The 17872-nt window shown below is 38.8% G+C and overlaps 1 long non-coding RNA gene across 1 annotated transcript; it reads right to left on the reverse strand.

Annotated features, from left to right (window-relative positions):
- Positions 1-4626: 4626 nt before the first annotated feature.
- Positions 4627-15738, reverse strand: LOC139782244 (uncharacterized). The gene is made up of 3 exons (XR_011720832.1): positions 15611-15738; positions 14338-14588; positions 4627-4798 (listed from the first exon to the last, which is right to left on the reverse strand). It is a non-coding gene; the product is annotated as an uncharacterized lncRNA (long non-coding RNA).
- Positions 15739-17872: the final 2134 nt, after the last annotated feature.

Raw genomic sequence — 17872 nt, forward strand, 5'->3', positions numbered from 1 at the left:
CCGGCGAAAGCGCGATCGAGCACTCTCTGTGTGAGCATCGTGCGAGAAGGTCTAAATCTAACCTGTTAAGACGTCGTCAAATTGTATTGTAAGACGTCGTCAATTTGTCAAGAAGCGATCGCACGGAGGGTCAATTTTGTAAAGCGCCGTTGAAAGTTGTCAAAAGATCGCACGGAGAGTCGATCTCCGAGAGTTGTGATGCCAGGTAAAACAATAAAGGAAACTGATTCTTATCAAAACGTAAGTAGTAATCTTCAGTTCCGTCAATTATTTCCACTTCTTGGTATCTCCTGTTTCCTGGGTCACCCAATCGAACCATCTTATTGAATAAATCAGAGTTTGTTAGTTCTCATAAAACTAACTGGCGCCCAACATATTGAACATATTAATTAATTGCATTTTGAGCCCCGACGGCTCCGACCCAAGCCGCGTCGGGTGAAAGGGTTTTGTCGAAATAAAAATCCTGTCTCAGAAGATTAAACCCACAATTTACCTAAACCTTAATGGTCAACACTCAATCTACACCTAATTTAAGTGTTGACACTTAACTTTGATGACAAACACTAAACTTACGCCCAAATATGAGTGTTAACTCTCAATGGTGGGTGTTAACCATCAAAGTTGAGTGTACTTTTTCATAAGGGCTTAACGATATTTCTGCCCCGTGCAGCGAATTTTGCACATAAACTTGGGAAAGGGGACCCTATAATGGCAGTAGTTATCGGCATTTATTTATTATAAGAAATCTTTGAATTGGCTTTACAGAATTGCTAAATTTTTTTACAGAATTAAAGTACGCACAAAAATCTAGTGCAGGACACACGATTTCATATCAGAAACGAAAAAAAATTAAAAATTTGGGCACATACAGCTGTCACCTGACGACAATATTCGCTTAAACAAAAATACTGCAGTTATACATATACAAAATAATACCCAATTGCACTATGGACAACATGTAGTCGGGCAGGAGGGTCGTCGAAGCCGTCGGCCATGCCTAGAAGACTGGGCGAACAGGTGGGGACGTGGACTAACGTTCCACATGACACAGGTGCTCACCGGGCACGGCTGCTTCGGTAAGTACCTGTGTCGAATAGGAAGGAAGGCACCAAGGAGTGCCACCACTGCGGCGACAACATGGACTCGGCGCAGCACACGCTGGCGCACTGTCCAGCGTGGGCGGGTGAGCGCCGGGTCCTTCGCGCCGCAGTGGGACGGGATCTCTCCCTCCCGGACATAGTGGCAGCGATGGTCGGGGGGGAGGAGAAATGGCGTGCCGTGGCGAGGTTTTGCAGCCTCGTCATGGCCGCCAAAGAAGAGGCCGAAAGAATCCGGCGCGGCAAGCGACCCGCGTCGGATCAGGCCGAAGGAAGCAGACAGGGGGGTCTTCGTGCGCCCGCGGGGACCGCCTCCCCGCCAGCGCAGGCGGAGGCCCCCCGATCCCGCGCCCCAGCAGTTGGGGGATGCGGGATGAAAACGATAATAGGGGGGTAGGGAGGGAAACACGTTCCCCCCTCCCTTGTATATTCCACTCCCCCTGCTCCCTTCCTCCTTAGGAGGAAGAATTTTCGGAGCAGGGAGGGACAGCCCCGGGTGGTGAGGGAGACCTGTCCCCGCCACCGGGACTGGCAAATTTGTTCGGCGGACGCAACGGACGAGCCACTGCAGTAAGCAGCCCTCGGGTTTAGACTAGTCGGGGGGCGTGCTGGCACTTAGGTCCCCTTTCACGGTCCGCGGGAGAGAAATGGTGAGCGGTTCCCCCTCAGTATGGGGGGGGTTCCGTCTCGAGCCCTACTTTCCCGCGGACGGTGGGGGTCGGATCCGAGCGGGGGCTCTCGGGTCCCGGTCCAGCCTCCACCAAAACCTGAGAAGGAGCGGCGGGGAGGTGGTGGCCACTCCCGCCGCCAGTAGATCATTCCCATTTATGGGAACCCCGGGAGTTTCGACCCTCAAGGCGGGATAGGCGCGCAGCCAGCGCTGGGCGGTGGGTGCCCGGAAGTCATGATTAAGTTCGTTCCCGGGACACCCGCCACAAAGGGGCCAAAGAGGGCCACCCGCGGGGGTTTTAGTGGGTAGGCTGCGCGTGTTCGCCGTCATCATTTGGCGGCGGGCACGCGTAGAATCCCACACTCTCCTCGTCCTCTCCCGGAGGCGAGGGGGTCTTCCCCTTCGGGGGCTACTGGGCAAACCAGGCTCTTTACGGGCCTGGGACCCCAGTAGTTGAAGATATCCCCCGCGTAACAAAAAAAGGACAACATGTAGGATGAACAATATCGTGCAAATAGAACTAAGATTCAAAGCTTAGAAAAAAAGATTTTCTCTAATAAAGTGTTATTAAGCAGAAGCACATGCAGGTTGATAGGATAAGCAGTATTGCGTGTAGCGAGAGATGGCGCAGCAATCGGACAAGGACAGATACCTATAGTTAGACAAGGACAGATATAGGCCAATAACATAGAAAAGCAGAATTAGAAATGTTGACATTTCGTTATTGTAACAGTATTCTTTTCAGGATGCGATATGCAGATTTGTTTTATAATACAAATTTTAGTAGCATTATGAAATGTATACAATATTTAACGTTAAAATAAAACTGACATCTGTATTTATATTCTTTTGAAACTGGTATTATAAAGACAGTATAATAAAATTTTCTAATTATTTACATGTATTTAATTTTTACTATAATATATATTTAATTTTTAAAAAAATATGTAAATTAATTATATAAAATTGCTTATTATTTTGTAACAAATAATAGAAATGTAGTGTAATGCTTAAAAATTTTTTCTTACAATATTGTTATATACCTTTATGTGCGCTCTTTCTTCAAATAAAAAGGAACTAGACATACATTCAAGAGCTTTAAACATAGGATACCATGCCACATAGTCTGTTTCTCGTTGTAGATATTTCGTTAGTTCCAAAAAAGTGAAGAAGGGAAGTTGAGTATGCATCATCGATATAATTTGAGCACGATTAAGCACATGTATTTTTGTATATTCGTCAGATGTCGTTAAATAATGAACAATCCGGCCCCAATATATATCATCGTAATTGACACGATAATACCCTACCATAAATTAAAAACATTTTGGTTACTAATTATACATAGGTAACACAATGTAATAAAAATGTTTACAGATGTTAATATCTTTAATGTGGTATAATATTAGAATAATTGGCTTTTATTTTACTTAGAAATGCATATATTGTAAATTATTAACTAATTAAAATACTACGTTACTATTATTATTTTTAAACACAATGTTGACTTAAATCGTGCTTTAAGAACTTTAAGCTAGCTTATACAAGGAAATAATCCGAGAAAAGAAAAAAAATGTACAAATTAGAAACTTGCACATTGCTTCCTCATCATTACAGATCGCTACCATTGCTCCTATTTTATTCCTCTCATAAAGCTTCCTCTATGAGAAAGCTTGTATTTTATTTGATACATAATTATTAGTATTTATTAGTTTGGCTTCCTCATAGAGGAAACTTTATGAGCAAAATAAAATAGGAGCAATGGTAGCGATCTGTAATGATAAGGAAGCAATGTGCAAGGTTCTAATTTGCACACTTTTTTCATTTTAAATTTAATCTTTTTATTATAAATTGAAAAAGAGTCAGCTAGTAGCACAAGTGAGGTTTTACAATTGACGCAATGTCAAATCGATGTTGACTTTGGGAGTTCAGGCTACATGGTCCACATATGGACTTCGCATATGGACCTTTTATAGCGTATAAAGCTGGATCTAATCAACCAAATCTTAAAGAGTTATATATGAAATAGGGGTTATATATATATGAAAAAGATTGAAGAATATAATAAAATTAGAAATAGCCCGATATCTTAAAATTTGCGGAAATTAGAGCTAAACATTAAAAAAATTATGGATCGCGTATAAAGCTGGGTCTAATCAACCAAATCTTAAAGTTAAAAATTATATATGAAATAGGGGTAGAAGAGACTGAAAAATATAATAGAATTAGAAATAACCAGATATCTAAAAATTTGCGGAAGTTAGAGCTGCCACAGACATTTTTCAAAAAATTTAAAATTTAATTAAAAATGAACTCTTTTACCGATCATCGCCAAATTTAATATCAACCTTTCTTTAATAATACTCTACATTTAAAAAAAATTAAGCCCGATATCTCAGCGGAAGTTAGAGCAACCACGGATATCAAATCCGTACACACACACACACACACACACACACACACACACACACACACACACACACACACACACACACACACACACGCGCGCGCGCGCGCGCGCGCGGACATTTTGTAAAAATGTGATTTTTCGATGTTTTAGAACATTCTAAACACATTGGCAAATAAACTGAAAAAAATTTTTTTTATGAAAACAAAGCTTCCTCTATGAGGAAGCAAAAATAAATTTAATTATTATATTTACCTGTTTGTTGTATGTTGATTATCATCCATCTACTTAAATTTGAAGGAAGTTTAATGTCAGTAGTATATATCCATAGCGGAGAAACACCTACGAATGGTGTTGGAGACATCTTATCATAAGGGGAAGTGTCATTAAAGTTACAACGATCTTGTGTAGTATATGTTACAGGTATATTCACCGTCTCATTTTGTGCATTTTTATTCAAGATTTTTTACGTTTACAAGATCAAATTTCATCACGTTTAGCACAGGAAAATGTTTTAGTTGTGTCCAAGTATTCATCGTATCTGTTACATTAATTTTGTAGATACTATTTGAATTATTTAGAGCGATTTGCATGGCGGTCCACAAATCATCGAAATTTGACGAGCTAAAAACGAAAAATACAATCATAATATAATTATAAGATAAAATGGTACATAAATAAAGAAGTAAAATAAGAGGGTCAGTACGAAAGTAATGCCTCCCAATTTTTTTCTTTCTAATCTGGCGTCATAAAATATTTAGCGTTTCACTGAGTTGTTACTTGAAGTCTTTAGTTGCATTATGTTGAGTGGCGTTGTGATCATTTACATGACTGTTTCACACGAGCAGTTCGAGCTGGTGTGTGTTTCAGATATGCGTAACAGACAAGGGCGGTGGTTGAATTTCTTACCGTGGAAGAAGTGAGTTCCAATCGTTGCGTTCAACGGAGGAAGCAGCTCAATGATTCTTTATTACGATTGGTTTCTACACTTGGGTTCAAGGAAGAACAAAAGGCAACGTCCAATCACTAAGCTTTTTCTGCAGCCATTAAAATTTACGCGTCTCAGAAACGTTTATAATAACACCATTTCTGAAATGCGAATGAATTTCAATAGGACCCACTTCTTCGACGGTAAGAAATTCAATCACCGCCCTTGTCTGTTATACGCTTATCTAAAACACACACCAGTTTGATCTGTTCATGTGACACACTAACGTAACTGATCACAACATTACTCAACATAATATAACTAGAGACTTCAAGTAACAACTCAGTGAAACGCAAAATTTTCTATAGCGCCAAAGTCGATAGAAAAAAATTAGGTACTTTTGTACCGACCTTTGTACAAACAAAATAAAAAAATTGAAGAGAGAACATTAAAATAGAAAAATATGAAAAGCGAGAAACAAAAAGCAAGAGAAAAAGAAATAAAACAATTGTACAAGTGATAAGCAGTGTAACATAACAACACAAAGAAAGATGAATAATATGTAAATAATATAATATCGGAAAAATCACATATATGCGGAAGGACAAGACCTGAAAACAGTATATATGCATAAAAGTAAAAGTCGTAATATTTACAAAAGAAGAGAAAAAAGTAAACAGAGATAAAAATTTATTGCATAAGAAGAAATATTTATATAAAAGATAATAATATATAAATATAAATATAGGTAAAGGTGCCTTTTCACGTTGACGCTCGATCGGCTCGACGCTCATTTTCAGTGAGCAAAAATCTTTAGAAATAATAGAGGAAAGTCCCCTATTATGAGATAGGATCCTAATATGAGATGGCGGAGTTATTTCATGGTGGGATCAACAGATGGGGCCTATATAGGGCCTTTTAGCTTAACATATCTCATATTAGGATCCTGTCTCATAATAGGGGGGACTTTCCTCTATTATATATATATATATATATATATATATTATATATAATATTATATATATATATGTATTCGTAAAATATTACTACTTGAAGATATTACTTGAAAATAATTAATATTTTACGTATTTTGAAGTCTATTTTTGATTGTATTGGAACGATCAACGACAATTCAGCGTCAACGCTGGATGTTGAATAAATTCAGCTTTATTTCTTGACGCTAGCGTCAAGTGAAATCACGTGACCCTAGACATAATATTTTTTATTTATTTATATTATATAAATAAATTTATATATATATATATATATATATATATATATATATAGGGGAGACCGGGGGGCTAAAACGTCAACGGGGTTGAAGCGTCAAATCAAATATCTCGGAACCTGTATATTGTGCGAACTCGCTATTAACATTGTAAACGCTGCTTATGGTACCCATGTGACCAACGGAGTTTCGGCAGGTTACCTGCCGTATTATGATTTTTACGAGGGCAAACGTGTTTTCGGAAGGTGAAAGTTACATTTTCTGCGCGTGGAAATTTTGTAATATCTGCAATAATATTTGTAGGCCAGTAAAATTAGGTTTGAAAATGGCAAAACGGATTGACAAGCCAATTTTTTGAGGGTGAGTAGAGGGTCATAGGAGATGCCCAAATTTACAAAGTTCCAACAAAATTTCCCTGTGCGTCGGCGGCCATCTTGAAAATAGGGGTGAATATTTAAAGTTTGAATATCTCGGCTCCTATTAGTCGAATTTTTTTCTTTTTTTTTAGTTTTGTAGGGAAAAATATTTGCTACAACTTTTGTTTGAAAAAATTTTTAATAGCTGTCAAGGAAAAAAAGTTACAACCAAAAAAGTGCCGTCAATTAGGGGTTGAACATTTTTATTGACACTTATATCGCCCCCTGTTAGTTTGATCAAAAAAATGTTCAAATAAAACTTGTAGAGGATTCAATTCTCTACAATTTTCGTATATATTTTTTTGCGGTGACTCAAAAAACACCAGAGATAGAGAGCGCCAAAGTTGAGTGTGTCTAGTAAATGCTCTTTTTCGTGGGGAAAATTCAAGGTTTTATTGTGAATTGTCGTATATTATAAAACTCTGTTCCGCGAACTGTACAGTGTTATTGTGTGTGTGTGTGTTGTTTGTGTGTGTCATTGTGTGTTATTGTGTGTTATTGTATATTATTTTCGATCAGTCGTGAACTGTATTTCGAGCGTTTCAGAGTGAAATTTCACGAAAACGAGCGAGTGTTTTATTTGTGGGAAAGCGCTGAGCGACGGCGAAATTACTGTCGTTCAAAAAAGAGGTGTGCAAACTTTACATTCGTTTGCTATTAAGAGGGGCGACGAGGAACATACGCGCATGCTGGAGGACGTCAACAACATCACAGTGCACGTGCACTGTCGAAAAGCATACATCAACGATAGAATGGCTGCAGCGGCTATTCGTCGTCGGAGCAACTGTGCTGTTTCGACCTCAAAATCACCTCCATCTTCTCCGTCGTCATCGCAATCTTCGAACCATCCACCGGCATTCGATTTTGAAAAACGTTGTCTTTTCTGCGCCGAAGTAATTGATGAGGTATTTATAAAACAGCAAAAATCATTGCCCGTTGACAGACGAAGAATAATTTGTGGAGTGAAAAGTAATTCCATACGAGATACAATTTTCAAGCATTTGAATGATCGCAACGATGATTTTGCCCGGGGCGTAATGAACCGTATCCGTCCGATTCCGGATCTGACTGTGGTTAAAGCGCGGCGATATCACCACGATTGCTGCCGTCGTTTAACTATCCAGGTTAAAGAAAAAAAAAATAAGTCGAATGATATCGATACAGCTATGGAGTATATTTACTCTTTTCTTGCGGAAAATTCAGACGAATGCCAATTTACGATCAGTGAATTGATGAGTCAAATCGAAGGAGATTATCATCCAGATTGTCGTACGGTTAAAGCGCGATTGAAACAAAAATATGGAAATGACATATTAATTTTTGATATAAACCGGCGCGAGACTGTCGTTTGCTTTCGGAGTACTGGTCATAAGTTGCTCGCCGAAGACTGGTATAAAAATAAAAATCCAAATGTAGAAGATGGAAAACTGCAAGTAATTCGAGAAGCTGCTGCCATTATTGTTAAAGATGTACGTTCACGGGTTTATGATACAAAAAATTATCCCCCTCCAGATAAAATGATGGAAAATGCTGATGACGCTGTTCCTGAAACTCTTCGCGTTCTTCTTTTACAAATAATTATAATTAATAAAAAGAAACGGGACTCAAAGGCGTGGCAAAGAAAGTGAGGAAGTCGTCACCGAAGAAAGTCGAGATATCAATGACGATGATATTGATGAAAGAAATATGCTATGCCCAGCGACAAAAAAAGCAAAGACTTGCATAAATTGTTTTCAATATATAGAACGAAAGGCACTTTCTCGGACCCGTGGATTATATCTACTGGAGATACCACGTAAAAAAAAATGCGCCTAAAACTCTACCTCAGTGGTGGTGCAGAAAAGAGTTTTATAATATACGACAATTCACAATAAAACCTTGAATTTTCCCCACGAAAAAGAGCATTTACTAGACACACTCAACTTTGGCGCTCTCTATCTCTGGTGTTTTTTGAGTCACCGCAAAAAAATATATACGAAATTTGTAGAGAATTGAATCCTCTACAAGTTTTATTTGAACATTTTTTTGATCAAACTAACAGGGGGCGATATAAGTGTCAATAAAAATGTTCAACCCCTAATTGACGGCACTTTTTGGTTGTAACTTTTTTCCTTGACAGCTATTAAAAATTTTTTCAAACAAAAGTTGTAGCAAATATTTTTCCCTACAAAACTAAAAAAAAAAAGAAAAAAATTCGACCAATAGGAGCCGAGATATTCAAACTTTAAATATTCACCCCTATTTTCAAGATGGCCGCCGACGCACAGGGAAATTTTGTTGGAACTTTGTAAATTTGGGCATCTCCTATGACCCTCTACTCACCCTCAAAAAATTGGCTTGTCAATCCGTTTTGTAGATATTCGGTGTTTTTCGAGCTAATTTTACTGGCCTATTGCTCTCCAAATCTCGAGGTACGTGATTATAAAGAGTAATGCATGCTGAACACGAATCCAGTGTAGTTTTTTCATTATCGTTGATGTCTAATATTTCGTAGGCGATCAAACCTGAAACTTGTGTTTGAGGCTAATCGGTCAGTAAGCAGTCCGGATGCATTTCCAAGGCATTTCCGGGCATTTCCAGGCTCACTGCATATGGAATATGGATGAGACGAGAATTACAACCGTTCAGACACCGAATAGAGTCATCGGACGTCGAGGAGTGAAACAAGTCGGGCGAGTGACTTCTGCGGAAAGAGGAACCCTCGTAACTATTTTTTAATAATGTTTCGCATAAAAATTTTAAATAAATTTTTATATTTTTCTCTTAAAAACAATTATTAAAATGTATTCTATCATTTTTCAGGATTAGATGTACGTATATGTATTGAAAATGCAGTGTGACGTTTAAACCCCGGCATTTTTGAGATTTCAATTTTTCCACCGTTGTCGTTTTTGCTCTATACCGGTTAAACAAAGCGACGTAGACAAAAATTTCCTATATAAATTTTGTAGCTAAAGGTTCACTCTTTACAGTGGTATACCACATTTAACTAAAATTATTTATTTTGTTAAAAATCGGCACCGAAAAAAAACTGACGTTTTAGCCCCGGTCTCCCCTACAAATAATAAAAGAAGAAAGATTTATTCAGTAAAGAAAGGGAGAGTTATTATAACAGGTTGGGATGGGCCTTGAGGCTATAAGAATTTCAAGATGGGAGGGTACTGAAATGGACAAGATAGTTAGAGAAAGAGAACAGGATGTACAAGAACAAATTATAGATATACGCGAGGTACAATAAAAGATATAAGGAAATAGGTGCAAGTTGTGAAAAGCCTAGGTATTTATTAAAAGAAAATATGGATAAGTTAATGGTAAGTGATGGAATAAGAGCTTTAATAAGATTAAGATATGGTAATATGGAGGAAGCAAACAAATACTGGTTAGAGGACTAGGAAGTAAGGTGTAGATTTTGTAAGGTGGGAAAGGACAATTTAGAACATTATGTGGAAGAATGCACGGTAATAGGTGACTGGTTCGATAATCTAGATAATAATAATAAGGAAAAGCTGGATAAGCTTTGCAACGACGATTTAGGTATAGAAAAAGGGAGGTTATTAAAAAGGCTGTGGAAAGAGAAAGATTTATTGAAGGGAAGATAAGAGTAGAATTGTAGAAAACGAGATAGTTGAAGTAGGTTAGAACACAATATTGTAAATAGTTAAGTAGATTGTATAAGGTCCCAGTAAGCAAGAAACATCAAGAAACATTTTAACTACATTACAGCAACGTTTTAACATTAATGCAATGTAGTTGAAATGTTTCTTGACGTTTCTTGCTTACTGAGGTGTAAACGGATGAGTGTTTAAGGTTTATGTTTGTAAACCGAGTCCTTTTCTTGGCTTTAAGCTGAAAATAAATATATATCTATCTATATATACAAATAAAATATATTATTTTTGAAGATTTTTGCTTGCTGAAAATGAGTGTCGAGCGTCAACGTGAAATGGCACCTTAAGAGGAAAGATGCCAGTAGGTTGAAGATGCCACTTTGTTACTATTTCGTTCATTATCTGAGAGATTGTAATGTTTTCTAGTCATTAACGTGAAGTGAGATTGTTTATGTAACGAGTGACACATGCAAGCTTTTCCAATTTTATCGTGTTAAATCGGAAAAATCTGGAAAAATCTGCTCAAATCAAGTGATGAATAAGCTTTTTATAATATTGTACTTAGGTACTCTTCTTTGTTATAAGATTTTTCATAATTACTTTTCATTAAAGTGGATTTATTTAACATATTTTAAAACCACGTGAAATGGCTGTCTTATGACTCAAATAGCCATTTCTTCTATGACGTCAGCGTGTGATGAGTCAGAGATAGCCTTTCTTCGTCAGTAAGGTAAGATGCCACTACAGGAAAAATACCTTAGCTTTTGATGGACTATTTTATTAGATTTTTTTTGTGTGAAATTATGTTTACCACTTGTCAATAATTAAACTTTATTGTTAAAAATGAATCAATGTTTTTGTATACAAATCACACTTCATTTATTGAATGCTGCATTTTTCTAACAGCCCTTGCATCCCCATTACTGGTAGCATCTTACTCAGGCGTTGGTGATAAGACGTCAGTTTTACAGAGATAAACATTGTGACGTTGCAGTTTCGCTGCATAGTTGCAGCGCCCCGCCGCCGTCACAAGGCGCGGGTTTCGCGACCTTTTTCACGCCCGAGGACGGTTCAACGAATCGATGCGAGATCTCCAGGGGCATATTATAATTGCGTTACGATATTCTGATCCTTTATTTTATTTTGTATCATTTGCGTGGCGCCTCACCGAGCCGAAGACCGGAGTTTCCTGAGAGGATGCAGAGGGCGCGAAAGCGGAGTCGACGAGAAGGACAAGGCGAGAAATCGGACGACGGAAAGCGGATCGAAGCGACAACTCGCGGGCCGCCGAGAGCGACGGAGCGCAGGAAAACACGCGCGCGGCGCGTGACACAGCGGCGGGCGAGCCCATAATGGCAGGGCCCCGGGACGCCGGGGCGAAATCAGCTCACCTGCCCTCCTCACATTACTGACCGGATCCCGGGATGGTTGGCCACCATTCCCGAACCGACAGGAAGGAACGCGGAGGCAAAAACGTCCCGTCCGCTGCCGGGAAGAATCCCGGAAAAATTGCCGCGCGAGCGAAGGGCCGTTTAGCGCCCTGCGGAAAGCCGTAATTCACGGCCCTACGCACGAATCCGCCGCGAGCCTGCGAGCTCACCCCTCATTGGTCCGCGCCCCAACGTCGCGGGGCCGCGTACGCCCGGGGTGGGGTGCGCTATCGATTCCGCCATCGAGCGAAATTTCGGGAGCATTCGTGGATCGTCCTCGCAAACCGACGCACGTCACAAGTCCAGTCGCGATATTCTGTTCGCGTTAAGTCGCACTTTGAAGCTGAGTACGACGTCCGGCTGCTCTCTTTACGACCCTTGGGACGACGGCGAGGACCCTCGGGAGAGAATCTGCCTACGGTGAGGTTGCCTCGGTAACGTTTTATGTAAAGCCACGACACCGCTGCCCGGGTCGCGCTCTCGCTCGGGAATATTCGCGATAATTAGCGTATTCGCCGACAAGGCGTATTTAGCGATCGATAGCGAGAGCGAGGGGCACCGGAATGGTCTCGTGGCCGTGGGATCGCGATCGAAACCTACGAACCTCTGGAGATCGCGGTAGGCGCGTCGATGACGACGTTCGATATAGCGAATACGCCATTTCTCGCGCCCTTCGCGTTCACGACCGCGTGTCTCGTTATGCGTAGTATTTCGCCCGGTCGAATCTTAGATTCTGCACGCGTAATTAATGGCGTCAGAGGGATATTCGCGTTGGTTTAATTGCGTTACTTACGATTCGCGTTCGGACATTTAGCCTATCCTCGCGATATCGGCTGCGTTGAGATATTATTCGCGGTAGGATGTGGTTCGCCTTAAGCTACCATTCGCGTCGACCTAACGTTGCGTCTCGTTATTACTCGCGGTAATCCCGTAATCCTTCTCGCGTTAATTCGAGTATTTCGCGTTATGCCGAGTGTCTCGGCGCATCATTTTTCGCGTTGGACGATCGCTGACGATCGCGGGTGTTGCGTTCGATCGGAGTCGCGTGCGTAATCTCAGTTCTTGCGTTAGGATAAATTGGTCATTTCGCGTTAGTTATAGTATTGTTCGCGGTAATTCCGCATAATTTCTCGCGTTAGTTTAGTATTTCGCGTTATGTCGAGCGCCCCGGCGCCTTATTCTTCGCGTGAGGATATCCCTGGCGATATCACATGTTGCGTTCGTTCCTTCTTGCGTTGGGACATTACTCGCGTCGCGTTCGTTGCGTTAGTTTAAGATTATTCTTTGCGTTAGTTTAAGATTACTCTTTGCGTTAGTTCAAGATTATTCCCTGCGTTAGATTGAGATTATTACTTGCGTTAGAGTAAGATCCTTATGGCGACAGAATCCCTGCACGGGTTTGGGAACTTGCGTTCACGCGCTCCAAGCGTGGCGCATTATTATTTCCGTTATGTCGTAGTCAGTCGTAATTTGTACCGATATTCTATGTTATTTGTCCGCGAACTTTTCTACTATTATTAGCTGTGAAATTATATGATCTCGATGATTTTGTAAGTTTAGTTTTCCTCACACGTTCTCTTGCTGCGCCTTCCGCGCGTTTACTGAGTTAACGTAATTTTCCGTTTATTTCTGGCGTCCGCGTTATCATATTTTGTATTCGAAATTTGACGCCCGCGTTATCTACCACCTGCTATTTGCTTTTGTTTTGAAAGCCACATTGGCACTTACTGTTCCATCCAGAAATTTCTACCGAATAAATGTTATCTTTTATCTGTTAACCGCTTGAGTTCGTGATCTTGATTATTTTGCGTCACCCCGCCGAATACCGCGCTGCCCTTCATCAACCCCGCCCTGCTATTAGGTCGAGCTAGCCATTCCCTCGCACACCGACTCATTTCGTTTTGCGTCTCGTTTTTGGTTTCTCGCGATTTCGCGGACGCGAATTTACGCGTCTGGCGCCCAACATTAGAATCTTTTCGTGGAGTGTCGGAGGTGCGAGAGAATCACCGGGGAGGCCTACCATCCTGCTCTCCTTTCCCCTTTTGATCCGGCACACGTCCCGGACCGCTCCAGGAGTGAAAAAGTCGTGACAACATATAATAAAATTACAACATTTTAAAAATAACTTTCTCAGGGTTGCTATTTTTAGCACTGTTATGTAAAAGCTTAAGTATTATTCGACAAAATTTGCGAAGCGGTTATATAACTATTGGTTCGTTCATATTTCTATATAATATTTCTTAACTATGGCATCTTCCCCTGATTTACTTTAAATAAGAAACAGTAACATAATAGACTAAGAGCTATCTAATCAGCTCAAAATTAATGCAAAAATCATAAGCATAATAGTTCTAATTGACTGACACAAGAAGAAGAATATTACTAATAAATAATACACAAAGTAATAAATAACGATTTCGGAATAAAAAGAGAAATAGTATTAAAAAATAAAACAAAATTAAATTATATATTTTATGCCTTAATCATAACACTTATTCAAATTTATATGTGTAGAAAGGGTAGAAAGTAATTATATATATATACATTACTTACCTTTTATATTCTCGACTAAGAAATATCTCGATACCCTTCCAAAAGACGTCATATCCCAATGCATGTTGCAACATACGTAATATAGCTGGTGCTACGATGATACATGTCACATAAAAAAATTGGATAAAATATATTATAGTGGCACTCCCCGGAAAATTCTACCCCTATTTCATATACTTTTGGTAAAAATTCGGTTCAGAGGTTTGGGCTGGGCGTTGATAGTCAGTTGATGAGTCAGTCAGGACATCTTCCTTTATATATATAGATATAAAAATATATATACTTTAAAATAAAGTAATTATACATATATATTGCGATAGAGATAAATTCACAAAAATACTTAATTTTTTAAGGAAAAGATAAATTATAATTCGAATTATGAGAATATGTTTTCTTTTATTTTGATAGCAAAATTAATTTATCAGGGTGCAAAGAGAAAAATTTGTCTATGGTTACGAAACGGCAGATTCTCTATTCAATTTCTACAAACAATCTAACTTTATATTTTATTAGCAAATTCTGTTATATATTTCTTTACATTTTATCGACAAAATTTGTAGTAGACAGTTTCAAAATCAATTCATGACAAAATCTACTTACAAGGGAACTCGAAAATTCTGATTTTAATAAAACTTCCTACACATGTAGGGAGAGTAAAAAGATGAATTTAGATATTTTTTGTAGCTGCCCAAAAACGGTTTTAAGGGGTGAAACCACTCCTCATATGCAGAGTGGTTTTTACTTTTCTCGATATATCTCGAAAAATATTTGAGATATCAAAAAATGTTTCTCATAAAAGTTTTATAGTAAAATCTCCTTTATTCAACAACATAAACATCTCTATTTAACCACATTAATAAAATTTTGAAAAAAAATTTTTTTTTCTAATTTTTAATCAAAATTTTGTTTAAAAAATTATTTTTAAAAAATATTATTAATGTTGTTGAATAGAGGAGATTTTACTATAAAATTTTTATTAGAAACATTTTTTGATATCTCAAATATTTTTCGAGATATATCGAGAAAAGTAAAAACCGCTCTACATATGAGGAGTGGTTTCACCCCTTAAAACCGTTTTTGGGCAGCTACAAAAAATATCTAAATTCATCTTTTTACTCCCCCTACATGTATAGGAAGTTTTATTAAAATCAGAATTTTCGAGTTTGCGAGGTTTCCTTGTTAGTTTTTTTCATTTTTCCACGTAATTTATTTTCAAAAATTTGCAGACGATTTCTTAATTATACTTGTTAAAAACACTTTAATTACATTTTACCTTTGATGTAACAGGAAAAGGATAAAGGTGAATTTATTGCAGCATTGTTGGCCTCTGTCATAAGAGACTTCATTATGGAATGAGTATCCAAACGGAGAGATTCTTGTTGGATCTGGACTACAAACAGATCCCACATTCGAAGTTCTGGATAAAACTGGAAACGAAAATTTTGATATGCTAAATGTTGATGGCTGGATATTAAATCAGAGAAAATATACTTATTTGTAAATTTGTAAATTTAATTGTAATAATTAATTGTAAATTTCAAATAAATATAAAATCTTTCAGTTTTATACAGTGTTGTCTTAATAATTTAATTTCTTAATAATTACTTATTTTCTACAATATTATCGCAAAAGTGTCTTTTTTTTAAACAAAATTAATTTTGTAATTTCTTTGCTTAATAAGTAGAACATAATAGAAACGTATCAATAATTGAATCATTTGCAAAAAGTTTTTACTGTTTTTTTGTTTATATTATTACATTGTTCTAAATGCGAATAATTATTGTATGTGGGAGAGCAATTTGGTATTTATTTACTTTAGAAGACACCACGCCATGACTTTCATCTTGACATATATATGTTGTCAAGGACATGACCCTGAGTAATTAACCTTCCAAAGGTTTTAGTCGGCCGTCATTGTTTGTTTAAAAATTATAAACAAAAAAGTTTGAGAAATATACCATGTTGAGTCAGTGCTAAAGGAAGTGCTAATTTGCTGATACCTATGTGTGCATAGACAGTACACATGTCAGTGTTACGTCCTGCAGACTCCACGATTTCCCTTTTTCGCGGGAATTCTTGAGCACGGACGGTTGAGAGTGGCCCTTAAGATTAGGATACACAATTCTTGAGCACGGACGGTTGTCGATCGGGGAGTGAGTTTAGATCTCCTCACATTCCTTTTTTTATGATCAAATGAAACCAACCCTCCAGATTACGAATTGGTGACAGACGGGGCGTATGGTGACCAGATTCTCAGCAACCTTATCGGGCCCATAACTATAAACCCGGCGACACGACGCGTAAAAGGGGCCTTAATTCCAGACAGGGAATTGATGGGGATCTGTACTGTATCGTGCGACTAGCTCAGATTTCCCGCGCAATGTTCCGACAAACAGAAACGAGATCTAAAACGTGCTTTTGGAAATCTTGTAAGAGCACGTGGCGGAAGTTTCTGTTTGCACTTAGCAATAAAACTGCAATAAAACTGCACTTGAGATTGGAGGCATATGCGTCGTCTGTCGGTAATTCGAGCAGGGTCGCGAGATAAATAAGGGACCCTAATAAAAGAGAAATCGGCGATAGTCGAAAAACAGATGAGTCACTGAAGGAAACGATAGGTTGCACCCCCAGCAAGACAGTGGGGGCCTTACGAGGGGACTCACCAATGAACACCCGGAAAAATCGACAACCGTCTCTAGCTTTCTAGGATAGGCGAAAACTTAAGAACCCAGCTCTTGGGTGAAGACCATCCCACCCAATAAGAAATCCCTTAAACAATAATTAGAAACATTCCGCCAACCAGAAGTTCCCTAAACGAAAATCAGACACATCCCACACAAAATTCATCCCTTCCATCCCTTTAACTTTCCTATATAAACCCCGACATTGGAGCGCTCAGCATCATTTTTATTTTTCTTCATCTCCACCTCCTGAACTTCGGTCTCTTCGAACCCTGCAGTCAGACTTCCAAGTTGAGTTGTGCGCGTTGAAATTGCGAGTGTTCGCTGAGAGCCCGAGGATCATCGGTTCCGGCTATTTCTACTCTGAGAGCCCGAGGATCATCGGTTCCGGCTATTTCTACTCCCAATCCAACCAGCATCAAGTAGTAAGTCGTATATACACTTCATTTATTTATCCCCATTTTTTCGTGTGTCCGGAAGTTCTCTCGGTTAAACATTAATCCCTCTAATCCTCCAATCACCTTTTCTATATTACTTCCGAGTTAGCTGATTTATCGGCGGGCTCGGAGTAATCTCTATTATATTACTTCTGAGTTAGCTGATTTATCGGCGGGCTCAGAGTAATCTCTATTCCTATATTACTTCTGAGTTAGCTGATTTATCGGCGGGCTCGGAGTAATCTCTATTATATTACTTCTGAGTTAGCTGATTTATCGGCGGGCTCGGAGTAATCTCTATTCCTATATTACTTCTGAGTTAGCTGATTTATCGGCGGGCTCGGAGTAATCTCTATTATATTACTTCTGAGTTAGCTGATTTATCGGCGGGCTCGGAGTAATCTCTATTATATTACT

This window comes from Temnothorax nylanderi, unplaced genomic scaffold (genome assembly GCF_030848795.1).
Source record: "Temnothorax nylanderi isolate EJ_2023f unplaced genomic scaffold, tnyl_v1.0 TNYL_tig0398_pilon, whole genome shotgun sequence".
Lineage (NCBI taxonomy): Eukaryota > Metazoa > Arthropoda > Insecta > Hymenoptera > Formicidae > Temnothorax > Temnothorax nylanderi.